The sequence below is a fragment of the Zingiber officinale genome, chromosome 2A (assembly GCF_018446385.1).
Source record: "Zingiber officinale cultivar Zhangliang chromosome 2A, Zo_v1.1, whole genome shotgun sequence".
Classification (NCBI taxonomy): domain Eukaryota; kingdom Viridiplantae; phylum Streptophyta; class Magnoliopsida; order Zingiberales; family Zingiberaceae; genus Zingiber; species Zingiber officinale.
The window spans coordinates 45877403-45903970 of record NC_055988.1 but is presented as its reverse complement, the minus strand read 5'-3'; positions in this window follow the sequence as shown (position 1 = coordinate 45903970).

The following is a 26568-nucleotide window of genomic DNA, read 5'->3' as shown; positions in this document are numbered from 1 at the left end:
TTGACAAGATAATAAAATTAAAGGGTTAAAACCCCTCTTACAAATGATTGATTTTGTATACGTCCACACTAACGTGGCATACAAAATTAACGGTGTTTGAGATAATTTTATTTGTCATAAAGTTAGGTTGACAAGATAATAAAATTAAAGGGTTAAAACCCCTCTTACAAATGATTGATTTTGTATACGTCCACACTAACGTGGCATACAAAATTAACGGTGTTTGAGATAATTTTATTTGTCATAAAGTTAGGTTGACAAGATAATAAAATTAAAGGGTTAAAACCTCTCTTACAAATGATTGATTTTGTATACGTCCACACTAACGTGGCATACAAAATTAACGGTGTTTGAGATAATTTTATTTGTCATAAAGTTAGGTTGACAAGATAATAAAATTAAAGGGTTAAAACCTCTCTTACAAATGATTGATTTTGTATACGTCCACACTAACGTGGCATACAAAATTAACGGTGTTTGAGATAATTTTATTTGTCATAAAGTTACGTTGACAAGATAGTTAATGGGTAAAACCCTCCTCTTACAAATGTTGATTTTGTATACGCCCACACTAACGTGGCATGCAAAATTCACGGTGTTTTGAGGTGTTGGTAAATTTAAATAGTATTGTTAGAGGAATCAATATTATTTTAAATTTAGAGTCTTGACCAAATATTTGATTAAAGATAGACCAACTATTAATTTTATTCGTCATAAAGTAAGGTTGACGAGATAATAAAATTAAATAAAATTTCCTTTTTGAATTTGTATACGTCCACACTAACGTGGCATACAAAATTCATGGGGATTTTTAAGGAGTTGGTCTTAACCAAATATTTTTGTGATTCTTAGGAAGATGGTCAATCCCTAGCTGATATACTTTAGGATAGACTTAGTGGTCCCAATTATAATTGATTGGAAATAGAATTTGGACATTAAGGTAGACTGTCTTCTTAGAACTAAGAACAATATAGGTGTATTTTATTCATTAGTTGATACATGTTTAGTGGAGTTATCTACCGGTACCTGGTGTGTAGATATGGGAGCCATTGATCATGTCTGCAATTCATTGCAGGGTTCCAGGAAACCCGACAACTAAATGAAAATAAAAAACACCGTCCACATGGGCACTACTGCAAAAGTAGCAGCTGTTGCAGTGGGAGAGGTTTATTCTCTAATAGGAATAAAATTTGGATTATTAGGAATTGTCTTTACATACTAAGTTTAGAAAGAACCTGATTTCAGTTTCTAAACCATTATAGAATAGATATTGTGTCTATTTTGATAACAAAGTTGTTATCAAGAAAAATAGGCAAGTTATCTATTCTGGTATGTTGGTTGACAATTTATAATCCAATAACTCCCATGATGCAACAAATGGAAATTAATAACACATCTTCTAACTTAAGAGAAAGCAACCTTCGAAAAGGAACCAATTATATCTTTGACATCTAAGGCTAGGTTATATTAACTTAAGTAGGATTCATTGGTAGCTGATTAACTTTTGGGTTCATTAGTAGTGAAAATCTTTCCAACCTGCGAGTCTTACTTGGAAGGAAAATAACCAAGAAGCTTTTAAGTCCAAGGGGTATGGAGTCAAAGATATGTTGAAATCGGTTCATTCTGATTTGTGTGATCCTATGACTATCCAGACAAGAGGTAGTATTGAATATTTCATCTATTTTATAGACAACTATTCAAGATACAAATAAATTTACTTAATGTACCGCAAGACTAAGTACTTTGATTAGTTCAAAGAGTACAAGGCTGATGCGGAGAAATGTTAAAGTAAATATCACTATGGTAAGATCGTAGTGGCAAGTACCTCTTGGGAGAATTTAGGAGTCACTTATCAAAAGTAGGATTCAATCCCAACTAACGCACTGGTACACCCCGAATGGTGTAGTAGAAAGAAGGTAAAGGACTCTTATGAAATAATTAGATAGATGATGAGTTATTTAGAAAATTACCAAATTTGTTTTAAGGATAAACTCTGATAACGAAAGTGAACATAGTACCTTCCAAGTTAGAACTCTCTACTCATATAGAATTGTTGAATAGGTGAAAACCTATTTTGAAGCATATTCGGATTCGGGTAATCCAGCACATATGTTAAAGAGAGACAATGATAAGTTGGATAAGAGTTCACTTGTTTGTAAGTTATCCTAGATAAACAAAAGTAGGTTTATAGTCTTAAAAATCAGAAGGTCATTGTTAGCATCAATGACTGATTTTTTAGAAAAGGACTATATAATGAACCACGTGCTCATAAGTAAATTTGTTCTTAAGGAAATAATAAAGGACATGTCTAACCTAGTACCAACTGTACAAGATGAGATACCACAAGAAAACTGCAACACGTATCACAAATTGATACACAATTACAGAAAGTGTCTTATTGTAGTGGGAGGGTTGTTATGCAACCTAAATAGGTTCATGTTTTGGGAGAGTTTTTGGACTCGATCCCTGGAGGGCATGAACCTGATCTCCGGTCATATGATGAAGCACTCCAAGATAAAGATGCAGCATCTTGGCAAAGAGTAATGAATAAAAGAATTAGAATATATGTATTCTAAAAAAAAAAATCTGGAAGCTTGTAGAATCACCAAATGGTGTAAAAGCCGTTGGGTATAAAAATGTCTATAATAGGAAAAGAGGGATAGCCAGGAAGGTAGTAACTTTCAAAGCAAGGCTTGATGAAAAAAGAAACTTTTTCACTGGTAGTCATGCTTAAGTCTATCCGGATTCTTCTATCTATTTGGCAAGAGGATGTCAAGACAGCATTCCTTAATGGAAGTTTTGAAGAAAGCATCCATATAAAGCAACCAGAAGGGTTCATTGCAAAGGGCTAAGAGCATCTTGTGTAAGCTTAATCAGTCTATGGACTGAGGCAAAGCTTCAAGGTCTTGGAACATCCGGTTTATCAAAGTAATCCAGATCTATGGATTTATTTAGTAACTGGATAAGTCTTGTGTATACAAAAGGTGTGATGGAAGCGTGGTGGTATTTCTTGTACTATACGTAGATAACATTTTTGGTAGTTGGAAACAATATCAAAATGTTGTCAGAAGTAAGGGTATGGTTGTCCAAATAATTTGATATAAAGGACTTGGGAGATTGTATATAATTTTTGAGATCAAAATAATAAGGGATCAAAAGAAAAATATATTTTACTTATCCCAAGCTTGATACATCGAAAAATCCTTGCTCGTTTTAAGCATGCAAAACTCCTCGAAAGGTTCCTTACTTTTTAAGGATGGAGTAACTTTATCTAAAGATATATCTCTGTAGACATCAAAGGAGATAAAGGAAATAAAGGCAGTTCTTTATGCTATGGCTGTTGGAAGCCTAATGTATGCTATGCACGAGATCAGAAATCTGTTTTGCCAAGGGCATAGTTAGCAGATATCAAAGTAACCCTGGACAAGGACAGTGGACTGCAGTAAAGCATATATTGTAGTACCTTAGAGGCACTAGAGATTATATGCTAGCTTACAAGGCAGTTAATTTAGTCCTTGTGGGTTGCATGGATTTTGACTTCCAATCGGATAGGGACAATAATAAGTCGACCTCGGGGTTTTGTGTTTACTTTAGGAGGTAAAGTCATAACTATGGAAGAGTGATAAGCATAGGTGTTTTTCTGGACTCCACCATAAAAGCTTAGTATATGGCAAGCCTCTGAGGTAGCCATAAAAGCTGAATGACTCAATAACCTCAAGATAGACTTAGATATGATTTCTAGTTTGTCCAAAGATTATTACAATTTATTGTAATAATATTGGTGCAGTAGCAAACTCAAAGAAACCATAAGTCTATAAAGGCAAGTAAACACAATAGAGCGCAAGTACCACCCAATACGAGAAATCGTATAAACGAGGAGAAGTTGTTGCTACCTAGATTGCATCAGGTGATGACCTATAGATCCTTCCACCGAGGTCCTTAAGGCAAGATCTTTTGATGGACATGTTGAAGGGTTAGGAATCAGATATATGGCAGCAGATATAGCAGCTTAGTCTTTTAGTATAAGTGGGAGATTGTTAGAGTGTATACTAAAAGCCTAGCTTTTGGTATAAACATTTATCTAGAAATAAGAATCACATTGGTCAAATGTCTACATTTATGATAAATGTAGTTGCTCAATTAATTTATATTGTAGATAACATGGTGTGTGGTGTCACACACAGAAGATCATGTTATCGGTTCCTTATAAATTATAAATAGTAGCTCACGACTAAGATGGAAAGGAACAAACCATTGGAAGGTCGTAGTGTAATTAGGTGTTAGTTTATCTTAACTATATAATTACACTAGTACACTTAGAGTGTATTGAGTAGGACCATATGAGGTCGTTCTTTTTATACTGACTTTATAAAGGAACAAAGACCTCAGTTATTATGGAAGTGTGTGCTCTTAATCCTAATATAATAACAAGCACATATATTTGATATTTATTTCTTTAATTTATCAATGGGTGAGATTTAGTTCGATGAATCAATAAGCCCGATAAGTTGGGAAATGATATCACTTATAGTGTGTGTTGTTGATTATAGAAGGAAACTGTGTCCTAGTGATACTAGGTTGATAATGTCCTCAAGAGGAGCTCATAAGGATTGTCATGTTAAACCCTGCAAGTGGACTTAGTCCGACATGATAATAAGGTTGAGTGGTACTACTCTTGGACTAAGAAATTAATTAAATGAGTTGTCAGTAACTCACTTAATTAGTGGGCATTCGATATCTTAAACACAGGGAGACTAACACACTCATAATAAGAAGGAGCCCAAAAATGTAATTTGGGATTGGTGCGGTAGTTCAATAATGATTCTCTAGTGGAATGAATTATTATTGATAAAATTAAGTTGTGTGTTCGGGGAGAACACGGGATGCTTAATTTTATCGGGAGACCAAAACCATTTCCTCCTCTCGGTCCCTATCGTAGCCTCTTATTTATAGAGTTCTATACCCACATATACCCACCTTCTATACCCACAGGGGCCGGCCAAGCTAGCTTGGGAACAAGCTAGGCCGGCCTAGGTATAAAATGTGGTCGGCCTAGCTTGAACCCAAGCTAGTGGGGGCCAAATTAAATTTAAAAGGATTTTAATTTTAGTTTTATTATGTAGAAGAATTAATTTATTAAAGAGAATTAAAATTAAAATATCTCTTGTAAAAGATCTACAAAGATTAAAGAAAGAGATTAGATCTCTTTCCTTATTTGTAGATTGAGAGTTATTTTATTTTCTCTTTAAAATTATCCACATGTTGATAAAATTAAAATTATAGAAATTTCCTTTTATCAACCATGAAGAGATTTTAAAGAGAAATTTTATTTTTAAAATTTCCGAAACAAATTAGGAAGTTTTAATTGTTGATTAAAACTTGTCCAATTTGCTCTCCAATGATGTGGCCGGCCATTGAAGTTTAATTTGGAAAATTTGTTTTATTTTTCTAAATTAAATCATGTCAAGGAAATTGAGGAAATTTTATTGTAATTAAATTTCCTAATTTGCCTAGGCCAAGGAATATAAAAGATGGGGTGAGGGTGCCTTCATGAGATACAACCTCTATTGTTTTCTCTCCCTCTTTTCCTTGGTGTTGTGGCCGGCCATCATCTCTTCTCTTCTTCCTCTTTGTGGTGGCCGAAACTCTCTATTGCTTGGAGGTCTTGTGGAGGCCGGATACTACTTGGAGAAGAAGAAGAAGAAGGAGAGGAAGCTTGCATCTCTTAGAGCTTGGTTGGTGTTTTTCTTCTTCCTTGGTGGAGCTTTCTTGTTTTGGCCGAACCTAGCTAGGAGGAGAAGAAGGTACTTGGTGGTTTCTCATCTCGGAAGATCGTTGCCCACACAACGTCCGAGGTTAGAAGAGGAATACGGTAGAAGATCAAGAGGTTTTTCTACAAGGTATAACTAGTAATTTTTCTTTCCGCATCATGCTAGTTATTTATGGAAATAATACCAAATACAAGAGGCTTACGTTCTAGTATTTCGAATATGTTTTTCGAAGTTGTGTTCTTTTGTTTTCTTTCTTTTCCTTGTGATTTGATTGTTCTCTTCCGTTAACCTAAAGTTATTTTAGGAAATTAAATATTAGCTTTCTATTAAAGGTTTTGTCTAGTCGGTGGTGGTTGCTCCCATATCCAAGAAGGTCATGTGCCTCGCCACGTCAGTACTGGGAACCTTTTATGGAAATTAATATTTAATGGAATTAATAACTTAAGGAGACTTGGGTCGAACGTGTTAAGTTCCGCAGGAGATCCAAGTCAAAACCTAAAAGAACAAATAGATTAAGTTTTGGATCAAACGTGTTAAGTTCCGCAGGCGATCCAAAATTTAATTTAAAAGAACACATGGTAGCTAGGAAAAGGTTCAGACCTTTGTACAAAATTTTTGTACAGTGGAACCTCTAGGTTTTCCGAGTAGCAACCAACAATTGGTATCAGAGCTAGGGTTTTGCCTCCACGTATTTGGTATTCGTTTAATTATGCACATGTCATACATAATTTAGGGATAATAGTAGGATGTGCTAACTTTGTGGATGCAGGATCCAACTATTATGGCTTATAGTTATTATGTGTGTGATTGGACCCTTGGACATGTCAAGGGCATTTTATTGTGTGTGCATGATTGTATTATAAAATACAGCAGGAGCTGTATTTAGTTTTATTAGGATTTTATTTTTGATCTAGATACATGTACATTCCTTTTATGGAATATAGGATCAAAATTGTAAAATTCTATTTATGTCGCGGATCGAATCTTGCAAAGCGTGGAACCTTCTAAGGATCAGAGGCGCAGCGGAACTAGGAGCAAGATGGATGCGACAGCTAGACCCGGTGGCGGTGGCCAAATATGGCAGCAGCTTGGGATGACAACACACGGAGGACAACTAGAGATAAAAGCCATAATAGTTGAAAATTAGATTTTCTATTTATTGCTTTTATATTGTGATGTGTGTGCATGTTAGTTTACAAGTTTAGTAGGCTAGCATAGTTAAAATTCCTCATTAATAAATAACTAAGTGGGAGAGGGATTTTTTTTTAAGTAAATCCCATGGTCTCCATTACTGGTTTGTAAGTGATGCAAACAAGCTTGCGCGTTGGCTCTGAGTGCCTTCCTCGATAACGGATGAGCTTGTTTGCGGATCACTAGAACAGACTTCCATTTTTGGATGACTATAGGAAGTTAATTAAGAGCGTGTGATCTTCCCCAACGGAAGGGGCATAATCTTATTAATGGACTTAGTGTCAAGTAATGGTATACACTTAGATACATTTAATAGTATCCTCCCCATCGGAGTCACTACTATTATTTGTGTGACCAAATGAAACCAACTATTAATTTGTCATAAAACTAGGTTGACAAGATAATAAAATTAAAGGGTTAAAACCCCTCTTACAAATGATTGATTTTGTATACGTCCACACTAACGTGGCATACAAAATTAACGGTGTTTGAGATAATTTTATTTGTCATAAAGTTAGGATGACAAGATAATAAAATTAAAGGGTTAAAACCCCTCTTACAAATGATTGATTTTGTATACGTCCACACTAACGTGGCATACAAAATTAACGGTGTTTGAGATAATTTTATTTGTCATAAAGTTAGGTTGACAAGATAATAAAATTAAAGGGTTAAAACCTCTCTTACAAATGATTGATTTTGTATACGTCCACACTAACGTGGCATACAAAATTAACGGTGTTTGAGATAATTTTATTTGTCATAAAGTTAGGTTGACAAGATAATAAAATTAAAGGGTTAAAACCTCTCTTACAAATGATTGATTTTGTATACGTCCACACTAACGTGGCATACAAAATTAACGGTGTTTGAGATAATTTTATTTGTCATAAAGTTACGTTGACAAGATAGTTAATGGGTAAAACCCTCCTCTTACAAATGTTGATTTTGTATACGCCCACACTAACGTGGCATGCAAAATTCACGGTGTTTTGAGGTGTTGGTAAATTTAAATAGTATTGTTAGAGGAATCAATATTATTTTAAATTTAGAGTCTTGACCAAATATTTGATTAAAGATAGACCAACTATTAATTTTATTCGTCATAAAGTAAGGTTGACGAGATAATAAAATTAAATAAAATTTCCTTTTTGAATTTGTATACGTCCACACTAACGTGGCATACAAAATTCATGGGGATTTTTAAGGAGTTGGTCTTAACAAAATATTTTTGTGATTCTTAGGAAGATGGTCAATCCCTAGCTGATATACTTTAGGATAGACTTAGTGGTCCCAATTATAATTGATTGGAAATAGAATTTGGACATTAAGGTAGACTGTCTTCTTAGAACTAAGAACAATATAGGTGTATTTTATTCATTAGTTGATACATGTTTAGTGGAGTTATCTACCGGTACCTGGTGTGTAGATATGGGAGCCACTGATCATGTCTGCAATTCATTGCAGGGTTCCAGGAAACCCGACAACTAAATGAAAATAAAAAAAAACACCGTCCACATGGGCACTACTGCAAAAGTAGCAGCTGTTGCAGTGGGAGAGGTTTATTCTCCAATAGGAATAAAATTTGGATTATTAGGAATTGTCTTTACATACTAAGTTTAGAAAGAACCTGATTTCAGTTTCTAAACCATTATAGAATAGATATTGTGTCTATTTTGATAACAAAGTTGTTATCAAGAAAAATAGGCAAGTTATCTATTCTGGTATGTTGGTTGACAATTTATAATCCAATAACTCCCATGATGCAACAAATGGAAATTAATAACACATCTTCTAACTTAAGAGAAAGCAACCTTCGAAAAGGAACCAATTATATCTTTGACATCTAAGGCTAGGTTATATTAACTTAAGTAGGATTCATTGGTAGCTGATGAACTTTTGGGTTCATTAGTAGTGAAAATCTTTCCAACCTGCGAGTCTTACTTGGAAGGAAAATAACCAAGAAGCTTTTAAGTCCAAGGGGTATGGAGTCAAAGATATGTTGAAATCGGTTCATTCTGATTTGTGTGATCCTATGACTATCCAGACAAGAGGTAGTATTGAATATTTCATCTATTTTATAGACAACTATTCAAGATACAAATAAATTTACTTAATGTACCGCAAGACTAAGTACTTTGATTAGTTCAAAGAGTACAAGGCTGATGCGGAGAAATGTTAAAGTAAATATCACTATGGTAAGATCGTAGTGGCAAGTACCTCTTGGGAGAATTTAGGAGTCACTTATCAAAAGTAGGGATTCAATCCCAACTAACTGCACCTGGTACACCCCAACAGAATGGTGTAGTAGAAAGAAGGTAAAGGACTCTTATGAAATAATTAGATAGATGATGAGTTATTTAGAAAATTACCAAATTTGTTTTAAGGATAAACTCTGGAAACGAAAGTGAACATAGTACCTTCCAAGTTAGAACTCTCTACTCATATAGAATTGCTGAATAGGTGAAAACCTATTTTGAAGCATATTCGGATTCGGGTAATCCAGCACATATGTAAAATTGAGACAATGATAAGTTGGATAGGAGTTCACTTGTTTGTAAGTTATCCTAGATAAACAAAAGTAGGTTTATAGTCTTAAAAATCAGAAGGTAATTGTTAGCATCAATGACTGATTTTTTAGAAAAGGACTATATAATGAACCACGTGCTCATAAGTAAATTTGTTCTTAAGGAAATAATAAAGGACATGTCTAACCTAGTACCAACTGTACAAGATGAGATACCACAAGAAAACTGCAACACGTATCACAAATTGATACACAATTACAGAAAGTGTCTTATTGTAGTGGGAGGGTTGTTATGCAACCTAAATAGGTTCATGTTTTGGGAGAGTTTTTGGACTCGATCCCTGGAGGGCATGAACCTGATCTCCGGTCATATGATGAAGTACTCCAAGATAAAGATGCAGCATCTTGGCAAAGAGTAATGAATAAAAGAATTAGAATATATGTATTCTAAAAAAAATCTGAAAGCTTGTAGAATCACCAAATGGTGTAAAAGCCGTTGGGTATAAAAATGTCTTTAATAGGAAAAGAGGGATAGACAGGAAGGTAGTAACTTTCAAAGCAAGGCTTGATGAAAAAGGAAACTTTTTCACTGGTAGTCATGCTTAAGTCTATCCGGATTCTTCTATCTATTTGGCAAGAGGATGTCAAGACAGCATTCCTTAATGGAAGTTTTGAAGAAAGCATCCATATAAAGCAACCAGAAGGGTTCATTGCAAAGGGCTAAGAGCATCTTGTGTAAGCTTAATCAGTCTATGGACTGAGGCAAAGCTTCAAGGTCTTGGAACATCCGGTTTATCAAAGTAATCCAGATCTATGGATTTATTTAGTAACTGGATAAGTCTTGTGTATACAAAAGGTGTGATGGAAGCGTGGTGGTATTTCTTGTACTATACGTAGATAACATTTTTGGTAGTTGGAAACAATATCAAAATGTTGTCAGAAGTAAGGGTATGGTTGTCCAAATAATTTGATATAAAGGACTTGGGAGAATGTATATAATTTTTGAGATCAAAATAATAAGGGATCAAAAGAAAAATATATTTTACTTATCCCAAGCTTGATACATCGAAAAATCCTTGCTCGTTTTAAGCATGCAAAACTCCTCGAAAGGTTCCTTACTTTTTAAGGATGGAGTAACTTTATCTAAAGATATGTCTCTGTAGACATCAAAGGAGATAAAGGAAATAAAGGCAGTTCTTTATGCTATGGCTGTTGGAAGCCTAATGTATGCTATGCACGAGATCAGAAATCTGTTTTGCCAAGGGCATAGTTAGCAGATATCAAAGTAACCCTGGACAAGGACAGTGGACTGCAGTAAAGCATATATTGTAGTACCTTAGAGGCACTAGAGATTATATGCTAGCTTACAAGGCAGTTAATTTAGTCCTTGTGGGTTGCATGGATTTTGACTTCCAATCGGATAGGGACAATAATAAGTCGACCTCGGGGTTTTGTGTTTACTTTAGGAGGTAAAGTCATAACTATGGAAGAGTGATAAGCATAGGTGTTTTTCTGGACTCCACCATAGAAGCTTAGTATATGGCAAGCCTCTGAGGTAGCCATAAAAGCTGAATGACTCAATAACCTCAAGATAGACTTAGATATGATTTCTAGTTTGTCCAAAGATTATTACAATTTATTGTAATAATATTGGTGCAGTAGCAAACTCAAAGAAACCATAAGTCTATAAAGGCAAGTAAACACAATAGAGCGCAAGTACCACCCAATACGAGAAATCGTATAAACGAGGAGAAGTTGTTGCTACCTAGATTGCATCAGGTGATGACCTATAGATCCTTCCACCGAGGTCCTTAAGGCAAGATCTTTTGATGGACATGTTGAAGGGTTAGGAATCAGATATATGGCAGCAGATATAGCAGCTTAGTCTTTTAGTATAAGTGGGAGATTGTTAGAGTGTATACTAAAAGCCTAGCTTTTGGTATAAATATTTATCTAGAAATAAGAATCACATTGGTCAAATGTCTACATTTATGATAAATGTAGTTGCTCAATTAATTTATATTGTAGATAACATGGTGTGTGGTGTCACACACAGAAGATCATGTTATCGGTTCCTTATAAATTATAAATAGTAGCTCACGACTAAGATGGAAAGGAACAAACCATTGGAAGGTCGTAGTGTAATTAGGTGTTAGTTTATCTTAACTATATAATTACACTAGTACACTTAGAGTGTATTGAGTAGGACCATATGAGGTCGTTCTTTTTACCGACTTTATAAAGGAACAAAGACCTCAGTTATTATGGAAGTGTGTGCTCTTAATCCTAATATAATAACAAGCACATATATTTGATATTTATTTCTTTAATTTATCAATGGGTGAGATTTAGTTCGATGAATCAATAAGCCCGATAAGTTGGGAAATGATATCACTTATAGTGTGTGTTGTTGATTATAGAAGGAAACTGTGTCCTAGTGATACTAGGTTGATAATGTCCTCAAGAGGAGCTCATAAGGATTGTCATGTTAAACCCTGCAAGTGGACTTAGTCCGACATGATAATAAGGTTGAGTGGTACTACTCTTGGACTAAGAAATTAATTAAATGAGTTGTCAGTAACTCACTTAATTAGTGGGCATTCGATATCTTAAACACAGGGAGACTAACACACTCATAATAAGAAGGAGCCCAAAAATGTAATTTGGGATTGGTGCGGTAGTTCAATAATGATTCTCTAGTGGAATGAATTATTATTGATAAAATTAAGTTGTGTGTTCGGGGAGAACACGGGATGCTTAATTTTATCGGGAGACCAAAACCAATTCCTCCTCTCGGTCCCTATCGTAGTCTCTTATTTATAGAGTTCTATACCCACCTATACCCACCTTCTATACCCACACAATAGGGACCGGCCAAGCTAGCTTGGGAACAAGCTAGGGCCGGCCTAGGTATAAAATTGGGTGGCCGGCCCTAGCTTGAACCCAAGCTAGTGGGGGCCGGCCAAATTAAATTTAAAAGGGATTTTAATTTTAGTTTTTATTATGTAGAAGAATTAATTTATTAAAGAGAATTAAAATTAAAATATCTCTCTTGTAAAAGATCTACAAAAGATTAAAGAAAGATATTAGATCTCTTTCCTTATTTGTAGATTGGAGAGTTATTTTATTTTCTCTTTAAAAATTATCCACATGTTGATAAAATTAAAATTATAGAAATTTCCTTTTATCAACCATGAAGAGATTTTTAAAGAGAAATTTTATTTTTAAAATTTCCGGAAACAAATTAGGAAGTTTTAATTGTTGATTAAAACTTGTCCAATTTGCTCTCCAATGATGTGGCCGGCCATTGAAGTTTAATTTGGAAAATTTGTTTTATTTTTCTAAATTAAATCATGTCAAGGAAATTGAGGAAATTTTATTGTAATTAAATTTCCTAATTTGCCTAGGCCAAGGAATATAAAAGATGGGGTGAGGGTGCCTTCATGAGATACAACCTCTATTGTTTTCTCTCCCTCTTTTCCTTGGTGTTGTGGCCGGCCATCATCTCTTCTCTTCTTCCTCTTTGTGGTGGCCGAAACTCTCTATTTCTTGGAGGTCTTGTGGAGGCCGGATACTACTTGGAGAAGAAGAAGAAGGAGAGGAAGCTTGCATCTCTTAGAGCTTGGTTGGTGTTTTTCTTCTTCCTTGGTGGAGCTTTCTTGTTTTGGCCGAACCTAGCTAGGAGGAGAAGAAGGTACTTGGTGGTTTCTCATCTCGGAAGATCGTTGCCCACACAACGTCCGAGGTTAGAAGAGGAATACGGTAGAAGATTAAGAGGTTTTTCTACAAGGTATAACTAGTAATTTTTCTTTCCGCATCATGCTAGTTATTTATGGAAATAATACCAATTACAAGAGGCTTACGTTCTAGTATTTCGAATATGTTTTTCGAAGTTGTGTTCTTTTGTTTTCTTTCTTTTCCTTGTGATTTGATTGTTCTCTTTGGTTAACCTAAAGTTATTTTAGGAAATTAAATATTAGCTTTCTATTAAAGGTTTTGTCTAGTCGGTGGTGGTTGCTCCCATATCCAAGAAGGCCATGTGCCTCGCCACGTCAGTACTGGGAACCTTTTATGGAAATTAATATTTAATGGAATTAATAACTTAAGGAGACTTGGGTCGAACGTGTTAAGTTCCGCAGGAGATCCAAGTCAAAACCTAAAAGAACAAATAGATTAAGTTTTGGATCAAACGTGTTAAGTTCCGCAGGCGATCCAAAATTTAATTTAAAAGAACACATGGTAGCTAGGAAAAGGTTCAGACCTTTGTACAAAATTTTTGTACAGTGGAACCTCTAGGTTTTCCGAGTAGCAACCAACACGAAAGTCACCATGCCTAGTTCTAAGTTTTAAACAACATAAAAGCATGTGAACATCAAGCTAACTTCATATAATATCATAAGGAAATTCATGAGCATGCTAGATTAAATTTTAAGCTTCCTTGGACCCTAAAATTTATCATGGCCGAAACATAAAGAGGCATGGATCTAGATTTCAAGCAACATTCAAACATGATAACCCTAAGTTAGCTTTATATCATGTCATAAGAAGAGTCATGATCATGTTGGAGTAAGTCTTAAGCTCTCCTAGGTCTTAATTCTCATCAAGACCGAAGCCCTAAGGTGCAACATATCAAGGTTCCAAACAACCTACAAGCATGAAACCCTAAGAAATCTTCCTACCTTTTCATAAGGAAAGTCATGAGCATAATAGCTTAAATTTTTAAACACTTCTAGATCTTCATTTCTATCATGGCCGAAACCCTAATTCCCTAAGGTGGCATGCATTTAGGTTCCAATCAACATACAAGTGTGAAAACACTAAGTACTCTTCATAACATATTAATAAGCAAGTCATGATCATGGTAGACTAAATTTTTAACCTCTCCTAGTCAATTTCTCTATCATGGCCGAACACTTCATGAGCATGAAATTTAGGTTTAAAGCAACATACAAGCATAAAAACACCAAACTAATCCCTTATCATAGGTTACATATCATGAGGACATAGTGAGCATGTTTAGTTTAGGTCTTAAGCCTTCCTAATCTTTTATTCACACTTTGGTCGAAAGTTCAAGAGCATGGATCTAAGTTTTACGTAAGCATACAAGCATAAAAAACATTAACTACTTCCTATACTAGAGTACATATCATAAGAACATAGTGAGCATGCTTAGTTAGGTCTTAAACTTCTCTAAATCCTTTATTCAAGTCTTGGCCGAAAGTTTCAAGAGCATGGATTTAAGTTTTAGGTAAGCATACAAGCATAAGAAACATTAACTACTTCCTATAGTAGGGTACATATCATAAGAACATAGTGAGCATGCTTAGTTAGGTCTTAAACATCTCTAAATCCTTTTTTCAAGTCTTGGCCGAAAGTTTCATGAAATGATCCTAGGTTTTTAAGCATTCTAACCTCATGGAAAACACATAAACAACTTATACCACAGGTGAGGGGATACTTACATCCTCTTGCTTGTTTTCCCTAAGGAAGATGGCACCCTTGTGAAGAGGAAGAAGAAACTTCTCTTCCTAGTTCTCTCTTTTCTTCTCTTGCTTGTAAGGAGTAGATCTTGAGGACCCCTTCTTGTGAATTAGTTTTTCTTAGCAAGAAAAACCTTAGCTTGGATTTTCGGAAATGAGAGAGGATGAGGTTTAGGTTTCGGTGGAGAAGGAAGAAGGAGAAAGGAGGAGGAAGAAGAAGGAGGAAGAATTAACCAACTTTCTTTCCCTTTTCTTCTCTCATTTCTATTTATTCCCAATGAGGATGAAAAGTGTCCCAATTCATCCCATTGCCTTCTCTATCTTCTCACTCTCTTAATTCCCACAAAAAGAGGGAAAAGAAGGAAGAAAGGCAACTTGTCTTTTGCTTGCTTCTTTTCTTAACCAAGAGGAAGAGGAGGAAAGCTACTTGCTTTTATCTTGTTCCCTTACTTCATTATACTCTTACTTTTAACTACAATTTCCATTCTTTTCCATTCATATATCATTCATTACTCTAGTGGTTACCATACACCAATTTAACTCTATCATTTGTGGGAGGTTCAAGGTTCAAACCTTAACCTCTCCTTCCTTTTATTTCTTTTTGGTTCTATTTTCATTTCCCTTTTATTCTAAAAGAAAAATACCCATAGGTATAGCTTATTATTTCGTGGGTGTTACAGTACCCCATACTTCATAGAAAGTTCATCCTCGAACTTAAAATAGCGACATCAGGTGGCACAGGTCTTCCTGCTGAGTGCATCGACCACTTTGTTCGCTTTTCCGGGATGATAAAAGATCTCGCAGTCATAATCCTTAACTAAATCGAGCCATCTACGTTGTCTCATATTCAGATCTTTCTGGGTGAAGAAATATTTCAGACTATGGTGGTCGGAATAAATCTTACACCGGACTCCATATAAATAATGTCTCCATATTTTGAGAGCAAAGACTACGGCTGCTATTTCTAGGTCAAGAGTGGGGTAATTCTTTTCTTGCTCTTTGAGTTGTCTAGAGGCATAGGCAATGACCTTGCCGTCTTGCATGAGTACAGCTCCAAGTCCTAATTTGGAAGCATCGCTGTATATATTGAAGCCTTTGTTACTTTCCGGAAGAGTAAGGATTGGAGCACTGGTCAGTCTCCTTTTTAATTCCGTGAAACTCTTCTCGCAGTCATCCGTCCATTCATACTTTTTGTTCTTCTTGGTGAGAACTGTCATAGGGGTTGCAATTTTAGAGATGTCCTCTACAAACTTCCGGTAATAGCCTGCTAGCCCGAGAAAACTTCTAATTTCACTGACATTCTTTGGCCTGTTCCAGTTACTTACAGCTTCGATCTTGTTTGGATCTACCATTACTCCGTCCTTGGAGATGACATGACCCAAGAATGATATTCGATCGAGCCAAAATTCGCATTTGGACAACTTTGCATATAGTTATTTCTCTCGAAGAATCTGTAGTACGGTATTCAGGTGTTCAGCATGCTCTTCTTGGGTTCTCGAATAGATGAGAATATTGTTAATGAAGACAATGACAAATTTTTTGAGATATGCCGTAAACACCCGATTCATCAGATCCATAAATATAGCCGGAGCATTTGTCACTCCGAAAGGCATAACTACGAACTCATAGTGTCCGTATCTCGTTCGAAATGACGTCTTTGGTATATCATCCTGCTTCACTTTCACTTGATGATAGCCAGACCTTAGGTCAATCTTTAAGAAAATGGTTGCACCCTTTAGTTGGTCGAACAGGTCATCGATCCGTAGAAGAGGGTACCTGTTCTTGACTGTCACATTATTCAGCACTCGGTAGTCTATACACATTCACATAGACCCATCCTTCTTTTTCTCGAACAGTACCGGAGCTCCCCAAGGAGAGTGACTCGGGCGAATAAGTCCCTTGTCAAGTAACTCTAGTAGTTGTCCCTAAAGTTCCTTCAACTCAGTCGGCGCCATACGATAAGGTGCTTTAGAGATCGGTTTAGTACCAGGAATCAATTCGATCTCAAATTCTATTTCTCTATCGGGGGCTAACCCTGGATGTTCATCGAGAAACACTTCCTGATAGTTGCATACTACTCTGACATTTTTTAGTTTCTAGTTTTCAGCTTGACTTGTGTCGACCACGTGTGCTAAAAACCCAGTAGATCCCTTATTTAACATCTTTTGTGCCTTTATGGCTGATAAGAATCTCTCAGTTTCTTTCCTTGGTTCCCCAATAAATTCGAATATTGATTCAGCTTCCAGTTGGAAAACTACTTTTCTTTTACGGCAATCGATTGAACCACCATACTTGCTCAGGAAATCCATGCCCAATATACTATCATAATCCTGCATGTCAAGCACTATCAGATCACAGTAGAGCTCTCTGCCTACGATTCTGATGGGCGCGGCCCGCAACATATGAGTAGATGGCATTACATCTCCCGAAGGCAGGGTTGTTAAGAATTTGCCATTTAAGGCTTGTGGTGGTATCTCTAACTTCTCCATGAAGGGTGTAGAGACAAACGAGTCTGTCGCCCCAGTATCAAATAACACATTAGCATACTGACTGAAAATAGGCAGCTGACCTGTGACAACTGTAGAGGCACTCGCCACATCAACTTTGGTAAGAGAGAAAACCCTTGCGTTCGTCGTAGCTGGCGGGGCTTCCAGTCTCCCTTGACTAATCGGAGTTCCTTCAATGGCAGCTTGCATCTGGTGTCGCTGTGAGGGGGCACTCCTGTTCTGGTTATACTGCTGGGATGGTGTCTGGGACTGGATAGGGTAGTCCCTGGCCATATGTCCTTCCCGTCCGCAACTGTAACACTTTCTTGTACCCTTGTGGCATACTCCGGAATGCTGCTTCCCACAAATGGTACACTAAGGGTATTTAGGTTGCTTATTTGCTGGTCCTCCTTTAGTGTTGTTCCATTGCTTCCTTTTTCCATTAGAGTTTCCTTTCCATCTTGTTTTGGTACCTTGAGGTTTCTGTCCTCCTGTCTGTGCCTGATTCTTACTCTCGTTCATCGCCTTCTGTTAATGTTTGGTGATCAGGGCACTGCTGACCAGTTCTTCTGTAGTCTACGGTCTATTAATTCCGCCGGCCACATTCAAAGCTATCTTGGGTCGGAGCATTTTCAGCATCAGTCTAACCCTTTCTCTTTCCATGCTGACCAATTTTGGGCATAGGCGTGCGAGACGGTTGAAGCGCTTCACTGCTTCGTTAACTGATAAGTCACCTTGCCGGAACTCGATGAACTCGTCGTAATGCCGGTTTGTTACTTGCATATGGAAGAATTCCTCGAAGAACTCTTCTTCGAAGTCCATCCAATTCATCTGATTAACTTGTCTCTTGGCCTTAACTCTTTCCCACCACATTCTTGCGTCTCCAGAAAAGAAAAATGATACGCACTTGATCTTTTCTGGTACAAGCCAGTCCAGCAGTTCTACTATACTTTCCACTGTCTTGAACCAGGCCCGGGTGTCCCATGGTTCACAAGTACCCACGAAATTCTCCGGCTTCAGCCTTAGCCAGGGTATCAAGTAGGTCTCCTGTCGGACCACTGGGGCAGGGGCTACCGGTGCTACTGGTGCAGGTATTGGTATGACGGGCACTGCATTCTGATTTACTGGTGGGGTGACAGGATTTTCTTGCTGACCCATCAAAGCAATGATCACTTGTTGTTGTTTCGTGATTTGACGTTGGAGGTCTGTAACCACTTGGGTCAGATCTGGTGGAGTCACTGTCTCCTCAATCCTGTTACCGCGTCTTCTAGCAATATCTATTTCCATAAATAACAATAAGGCTAGCATAAGTCTAGAGTTATCCCTACTTATATTCGTGCATATTTAACATCGCTTATCATACATAAAGGAAATCCCTATCAGTCATACTTAGGTTCATGGATACTAAAAACATTTCTTATCATGCATAACTAGAATAGCGTAAGTATAGAATGTCTTACTTGGAGCGGCAGGATGGAGGCTTGATGTGTGTGTAGCGGAAAGGCTAACATGGCTCTCATACCAACTTGTAACGGCCGCACCTCCTGCTAGTAGGGCGGGGGTTACTTACTTTGAAGGGGAACATACATGCATATTAAAATTTCTTTTCTAAAGTAAAACAGCGGAAGAACTTATTATGAAATCATGAAATCATGCGGAACATTAACATAAATAAATTTAGTTCATGTCAACATAAAATAACATAAGCAGGTCTTTCTTTTTTTTTCTCTTAGCTGAGCCACCACCACACACATCTCTTGCCTCTCCTGCGGCTCCCCTAGTTTATCCATTCTTTGCCTTTATTTGCGGTACAAGGAAAGTAAGTTATAAGCACACAGCCTTAGTAAGATCCTTTCCTACTCACAAAAACGTATTTCATATCATAATCACATAAGCATATAACAATGGAGACATAATCATCTAAACATCATAGCATGAAATACATAGCATCATAACATATCATCTCATAAAGAACATCATGTCATATCATATCATAAATCATAAGAGCATCATGTCATATAAATCATAGGAGCATATCATATCATAAATAAATATCATGATGTATCATATCATAAATAAAAGAGCATCATGTCATATAAATCATAAGAGCATATCATATAATAAAGAAATATCATGATGTATCATATCATAAATAAAAGAGCATCATGTCATATAAATCATAAGAGCATATCATGCCATAAAGAAATATCATGATGTATCATATCATAAATAAAAGAGCATCATGTCATATAAATCATAAGAGAATATCATGTCATAAAGAAATATCATTATGTATCATATCATAAATAAAAGAGCATCATGTCATCTAAATCATAAGAGCATATCATGTTATAAAGAAATATCATGATGTATCATATCATAAATAAAAGAGCATCATGTCATATAAATCATAAGAGCATATCATGTCATAAAGAAATATCATGATGTATCGTATCATAAATAAAAGAGCATCATGTCATATAAATCATAAGTGCATATCATGTCATAAAGAAATAACATGATGTATCATATCATAAATAAAAGAGCATCATGTCATATAAATCATAAGAGCATATCATGTCATAAAGAAATATCATTATGTATCATATCATAAATAAAAGAGCATCATGTCATACAAATCATAAGAGCATATCATATCATAAAGAAATATCATGCAAGATGTCTTTTAAAACATGTGTCATGTCATGTGCAAGATGTCTTAAAACATATCATATAGTACTTGAACATAATATCATCATGAGGGCCCGACTTGTACCACATACATACATAAATGTGCGCAATCCCTAGGATAGGGTAGCTAGCCCCGAATCTACTAGGGAACTAGGTCCGTACTACGACCGTCGACCTAGGGGCGTACTAAGGAGCCCATCCCTTTTTACTAGACCCGTTCATAGTCCGTCGGCCTAGGGGAGCTTATGGAGCCCACCCTTGGTACAAGTCATACAAAGTAAAATAACATGTCATATTTACTTATCATATCATGAAGAGTGCTCTTAGTCCCACTTCACAGGGAAGCAATGTAACACCCATAGGGTACTTAGCAAGATTTTTTTAGATATTTTTATCATGAATAAAAATAAGTCTTAGGTAAACATTAGCAAAAAAAAAAAAGAAAAAAGGGATACAAGACTTAGGACTTGAACCTTGGATCTCTCACTAAATACATGAATAAGTTAACCAATAGTCCAAGAGTAATTATTGTTAGAAAGGAAAGGGAAATCATGGTTAAAGATAAGGAAGTGAAGGCTCTCTTCACTTAGAAGGAGAAGTTGGAGTTGCCTCCTTCCTCTTAAGGAAAAGATGAGCCTTGCTTCTTCTTTTCATTAAGGAGTGAGTAAAAGAAAGGAGATGGAAAAGTGCATTTTCCCTTCCTCCTCTCATGTAGAATAAAAAGGGAAATTAAAGAAGAGATTTCATTTTCTCCTCTTCCTTCTCCCTCCCTCTCTTCACCGTGACCAAGCCTCTTCCCCCACCTCCATTGCCGAAGCCCAAACAAAGGAGTGCTCCTCTTTAGGAAGGCTCCACAATCAAGATTACTTCCCTAAGGAAATCAAACACAAGGAGGTAAGTATCCCCTCACCTGTGGTATAAGTCGTTTACGAAATTTCCGTAAGGTTAGAAGGCTTAAAAATAAAAATAAAAGAAAAGAAACCCATGCTCATGGATCTCATTATGTTATGATATGAACTTAGTTAAAGATTTATGTTGGATGTTGTTTAAAGCTTGATCTTCTTCTTTATATGTTTCGGCCATGATGGATTTAGGGTTTCAAGAAGCTTAGAACCTAATCTAACATGCTTATAGACTCCCTTATGATATGATAAGAACTTGGCTAGGTATTCATGTTTGTATGTTGCTTGGAATTTATTTTCCTTTCCTTGAAGTTTCGGCCATGATGGATCTAGGGTTTCAAGAAGCTCAAAATCCAATTTAACTTGCTTATAGATTCCTTTATGATATGTTGTGAACCTGACTAAGTATTCATGCTTGTATGTTGCTTGGGAATTTTAGTTCCTTTATTGTAAAGGCTCGGCCATGATGGACTTAGGGTTTCAAGAAGCTTAAAAATCTAATTTAACTTGCTTATAGATTCCTTTATGATATGTTATGAACTTGACTAAGTATTCATGTTTGTATGTTGCTTGGGAATTTTAGTTCCTTTATTGTAAAGGTTCGGCCATGATGGATTTAGAGTTTCAAGAAGCTTAAAAATCTAATTTAACTTGCTTATAGATTCTTTTATGATATGATATGAACTTGACTAAGTATTCATGTTTGTATGTTGCTTGGAAATTTTATTTCCTTTATTGTAAAGGTTCGACCATGATGGATTTAGGGTTTCAAGAAGCTTAGAACCTAATCTAACATGCTTATAGACTCCCTTATGATATGATAAGAACTTTACTAGGTATTCATGTTTGTATGTTGCTTGGAATTTAATTTCCTTTCTTTGAAGTTTCGGCCATGATAGGGTATAGGGTTTCAAGAAGTTTAAAACCTAACCTAACATGCTTATAGACTCCCTTATGATATGATAAGAACTTGGCTAGGTATTCATGTTGGTATGTGCTTGGAATTTATTTTCCTTTCCTTGAAGTTTCGGCCATGATAGATTTTAGGGTTTCAAGAAGCTTAAAACCTAATGTAACATGCTCATAGACTTCCTTATGATATGATATGAACTTGGCTAGGTATTCATGTTTGTATGTTGCTTAGAAATTTATTTCCTTCTTCTTGAAGTTTCGGCCATGATAGATTTTTGGGTTTCAAGAAGCTTAAAACCTAATCTAACATGCTTATAGATTTCCTTATGATATGATATGGAGTTAGTTTGGTATTCTTATGCTTGTATAGAACTTAGTTTTATGTTCTTAAAGGTTCGACCACAACTAAGTTAAAAGGCCTAGGAAGCTTAGAATCTAAACTTGTTATGCTCATGATATTTTATAGTTTATGATCTGAAATTTATCTAAGGTTCACAAGCTTATATGATGTTGTAATCTGAAACCAAGCATGGTGACTTTCGGCCACTATATGGAATTAGGGTTAGAGACCCAATTATGATTTTGGCTAGGTGTCTCACATACTAGGATATGAATTAGGAGATGCTAGTAAATGTTTCCATGTATGATTATGTTTTCCTATGATGCATTATATGCTCATTTAAGTATGCTTATGAACTATGCATGATGATCACTCTTATGATGAGTTTTATGTTTAAGTATGCATGCATTATGATAAGACAAGTAACATGCCATTTATGTATGCTTATGAACCATGCATGAAATGATTCTTATGATGGCTATGTACCCAAGTATGTATGATTCAAATATGTTGCATGCTCATTTATGTAAGCTTATGAACCAGGCATGAAAAAGATGTTTATGATGGCTATGTGCCCAAGTATGCATGCCTTATGATATGATAAGAAAATGGCTAAGAGTTGCTTCCCTTAAGTTGGGATTAAGAGAACTCTTCATGTTAAGATAAGAGCATGACATTTATGTTGATATGATATGATAGTTATGATGATATGATATGCACGACATGTATTTTACTTTGTATGGCTTGTACCAAGGGTGGGCTCCATAAGCGCCCCTAGGCCGACGGACTATGAACGAGTTTAGTAAAAAGGGATGGGCTCCTTAGTACGCCCCTAGGCCGACGGACTATGAACGGGTCTAGATCCCTAGTAGGTTCGGGGCTAGCTACCCTGTCCTAGGAATTGCGCGCATTTATGTATGTATGTGGTACAAGCCGGGCCCTCATGATGATGATATTATGTTTAAGTATCAAAAGATATGTTTAAAGACATCTTGCACTTGACATGACATATGTTTTAAAAAGACATTCTGCATGATGCACCCATTCATGATATGATATGTTTCTTTTATGAATTATATGACATGATGTTATGTCATACTCTTATGACTTATAGGACATGATGTTATGAGATGTTTTGTTTACGATTCATATGACCTGCTGATATGTTATGCTCCAATGATTCGCATTACATGATGCCTTTATTATGATATGTTAAGAGTATGATGTTCCCTTAATGATATGATATGATAGGAGGCTATGTTCACATGATATTATGTTAGATGATTATATCTCCATTGTTATATGCTTATAAGACTATGCTATGAAATACGGTTTTTTTTGTGAGTAGGAAAGGATCTTACTTAGCCCGTGTGCTCATAGCTTACTTTCCTTGTACCACAGATAAAGGCAAGGAATGGATGACCTAAGGGAGCTGCAGGAGAGGCAAGGAGATGTGTGTGGCAGTGGCTCGGCTAAAACAAATAAAGACCTGCTTATGTTATTTTTGTTATGACTGACATGAACCAAGTGTATTATGTTACATTCCAGTATTACTTCATGATATTTCCGCTGCTTTATGTTGCTAGAAAGAAATTTTAAATATGCATGTGTATCCTGGATTAGTTAAGTAAGTAAGTAGCCCCGCCCCTTTAGTAGCAGGGAGGGCGGGCGTTACAAGCAACTCTTAGGCCTTACTTATTATATCATAAAGAGTGCTCTTAGTCCCACTTAATAGGGAAGCAACTCTTAGGCCCTTACTTATCATGTCATAAAGCATGCATACTTGAGCATATAGCACATCATAAGAGTCATCATAATGCATGATTCATAAGCATACATAAATAAGCATATTACTTGTCATGTCATAAAGCATGCATACTTGAGCATAAATCACATCATAAGAGTCATCATAATGCATGATTCATAAGCATACATAAATGAGCATAAAGTGAATCATAGGAAACATAATCATGCATGGAAAACCTTAACTAGCATCTCTTCATTCATATTGTAGCATGTGAGATACATAGTGAAATCATAATTGGGTCTCTAACCCTAATTCCAAGTAGTGGCCGAAAGTTCCAAGTCCAGCCCTAGGTTTTAAACAACATAAAAGCATGTGAACCCTAAACCAATTTCATATCATAAATCATTAAGAACATAATGAGCATATTTGTTTTAGGTTCTAAGCTCCCTAGGTTCTTGGTCTTGTTGTGGCAGAAAGTCACCATGTCCAGTTCTAGGTTTTAAACAACAAAAAATCATGTGAACCCTAAACCAATTTCATATCATAAATCATTAAGAACATAATGAGCATATTAGGTTTAGGTTCTAAGCTCCCTAGGTTCTTGGTCTTGTTGTGGCCGAAAGTCACCATGCCTAGTTCTATGTTTTAAACAACATAAAAGCATGTGAACATCAAGCTAACTTCATATCATATCATAAGGAAATTCATGAGCATGCTAGATTAAATTTTAAGCTTCCTTGGACTCTAAAATTTATCATGGCCGAAACATAAAGAGGCATGCATCTAGATTTCAAGCAACATTCAAACATGATAACCCTAAGTTAGCTTTATATCATGTCATAAGAAGAGTCATGGGCATGTTGGAGTAAGTCTTAAGCTCTCCTAGGTCTTAATTCTCATCATGGCCGAAGCCTTAAGGTGCAACATATCAAAGTTCCAAACAACCTACAAGCATGAAACCCTAAGAAATCTTCCTACCTTTTCATAAGGAAAGTCATGAGCATAATAGCTTAAATTTTTAAACACTTCTAGGTCTTCATTTCTATCATGGCCGAAACCCTAATTCCCTAAGTTGGCATGCATTTAGGTTCCAATCAACATACAAGTGTGAAAACACTAAGTACTCTTCATAACATATTAATAAGCAAGTCATGATCATGGTAGACTAAATTTTTAACCTCTCCTAGTCAATTTCTCTATCATGTCCGAACACTTTATGAGCATGAAATTTAGGTTTAAAGCGACATACAAGCATAAAAATACCAAACTAATCTCTTATCATAGGTTACATATCATGAGGACATAGTGAGCATGTTTAGTTTAGGTCTTAAGCCTTCCTAATCTTTTATTCTCACTTTGGCCTAAAGTTCAAGAGCATGGATCTAAGTTTTAGGTAAGCATACAAGCATAAGAAACATTAACTACTTCCTATACTAAAGTACATATCATAAGAACATAGTGAGCATGCTTAGTTAGGTCTTAAACTTCTCTAAATCCTTTATTCAAGTCTTGGCCGAAATTTTCAAGAGCATGGATTTAAGTTTTAGGTAAGCATACAAGCATAAGAAACATTAACTACTTCCTATACTAGGGTACATATCATAAGAACAAAGTGAGCATGCTTAGTTAGGTCTTAAACATATCTAAATCCTTTTTTCAAGTCTTGGCCGAAAGTTTCAAGAAATGATCCTAGGTTTTTAAGCATTCTAACCTCATGGAAAACACATAAACAACTTGTACCACAGGTGAGGGGATACTTACATCCTCTTGCTTGTTTTCCCTAAGGAAGATGGTACCCTTGTGAAGAGGAAGAAGAAACTTCTCTTCCTAGTTCTCTCTTTTCTTCTCTTGCTTGTAAGGAGTAGATCTTGAGGACCCCTTCTTGTGAATTAGCTTTTCTTAGCAAGAAAAACCTTAGCTTGGATTTTCAGAAATGAGAGAGGATAAGGTTTAGGTTTCGGTGGAGAAGGAAGAAGGAGAAAGAAGGAGGAGGAAGAAGAAGGAGGAAGAATTAACCAACTTTCTTTCCGTTTTCTTCTCTCATTCCTATTTATTCCCAATGAGGATGAAAAGTTTCCCAATTCATCCCCTTGCCTTCTCTATCTTCTCACTCTCTTAATTCCCATGAAAAGAGGGAAAAGAAGGAAGAAAGGTGACTTGTCTTTTGCTTGCTTCTTTTCTTAACCAAGAGGAAGAGGAGGAAAGCTACTTGCTTTTCTCTTGTTTCCTTACTTCATTATACTCTTACTTTTAACTACAATTTCCATTCTTTTCCATTCATATATCATTCATTACTCTAGTGGTTACCATACACCAATTTAACTCTATCATTTATGGGAGGTTCAAGGTTCAAACCTTAACCTCTCCTTCTTTTTATTTCTTTTTGGTTCTATTTTCATTTCCCTTTTATTCTAAAAGACAAATACCCATAGGTATAGCTTATTATTTCGTGGGTGTTACACCGGCAACAGCGCGAAAAAACTTGTTATGAATCACATGTGTACGGTTACATCGTCAGTAA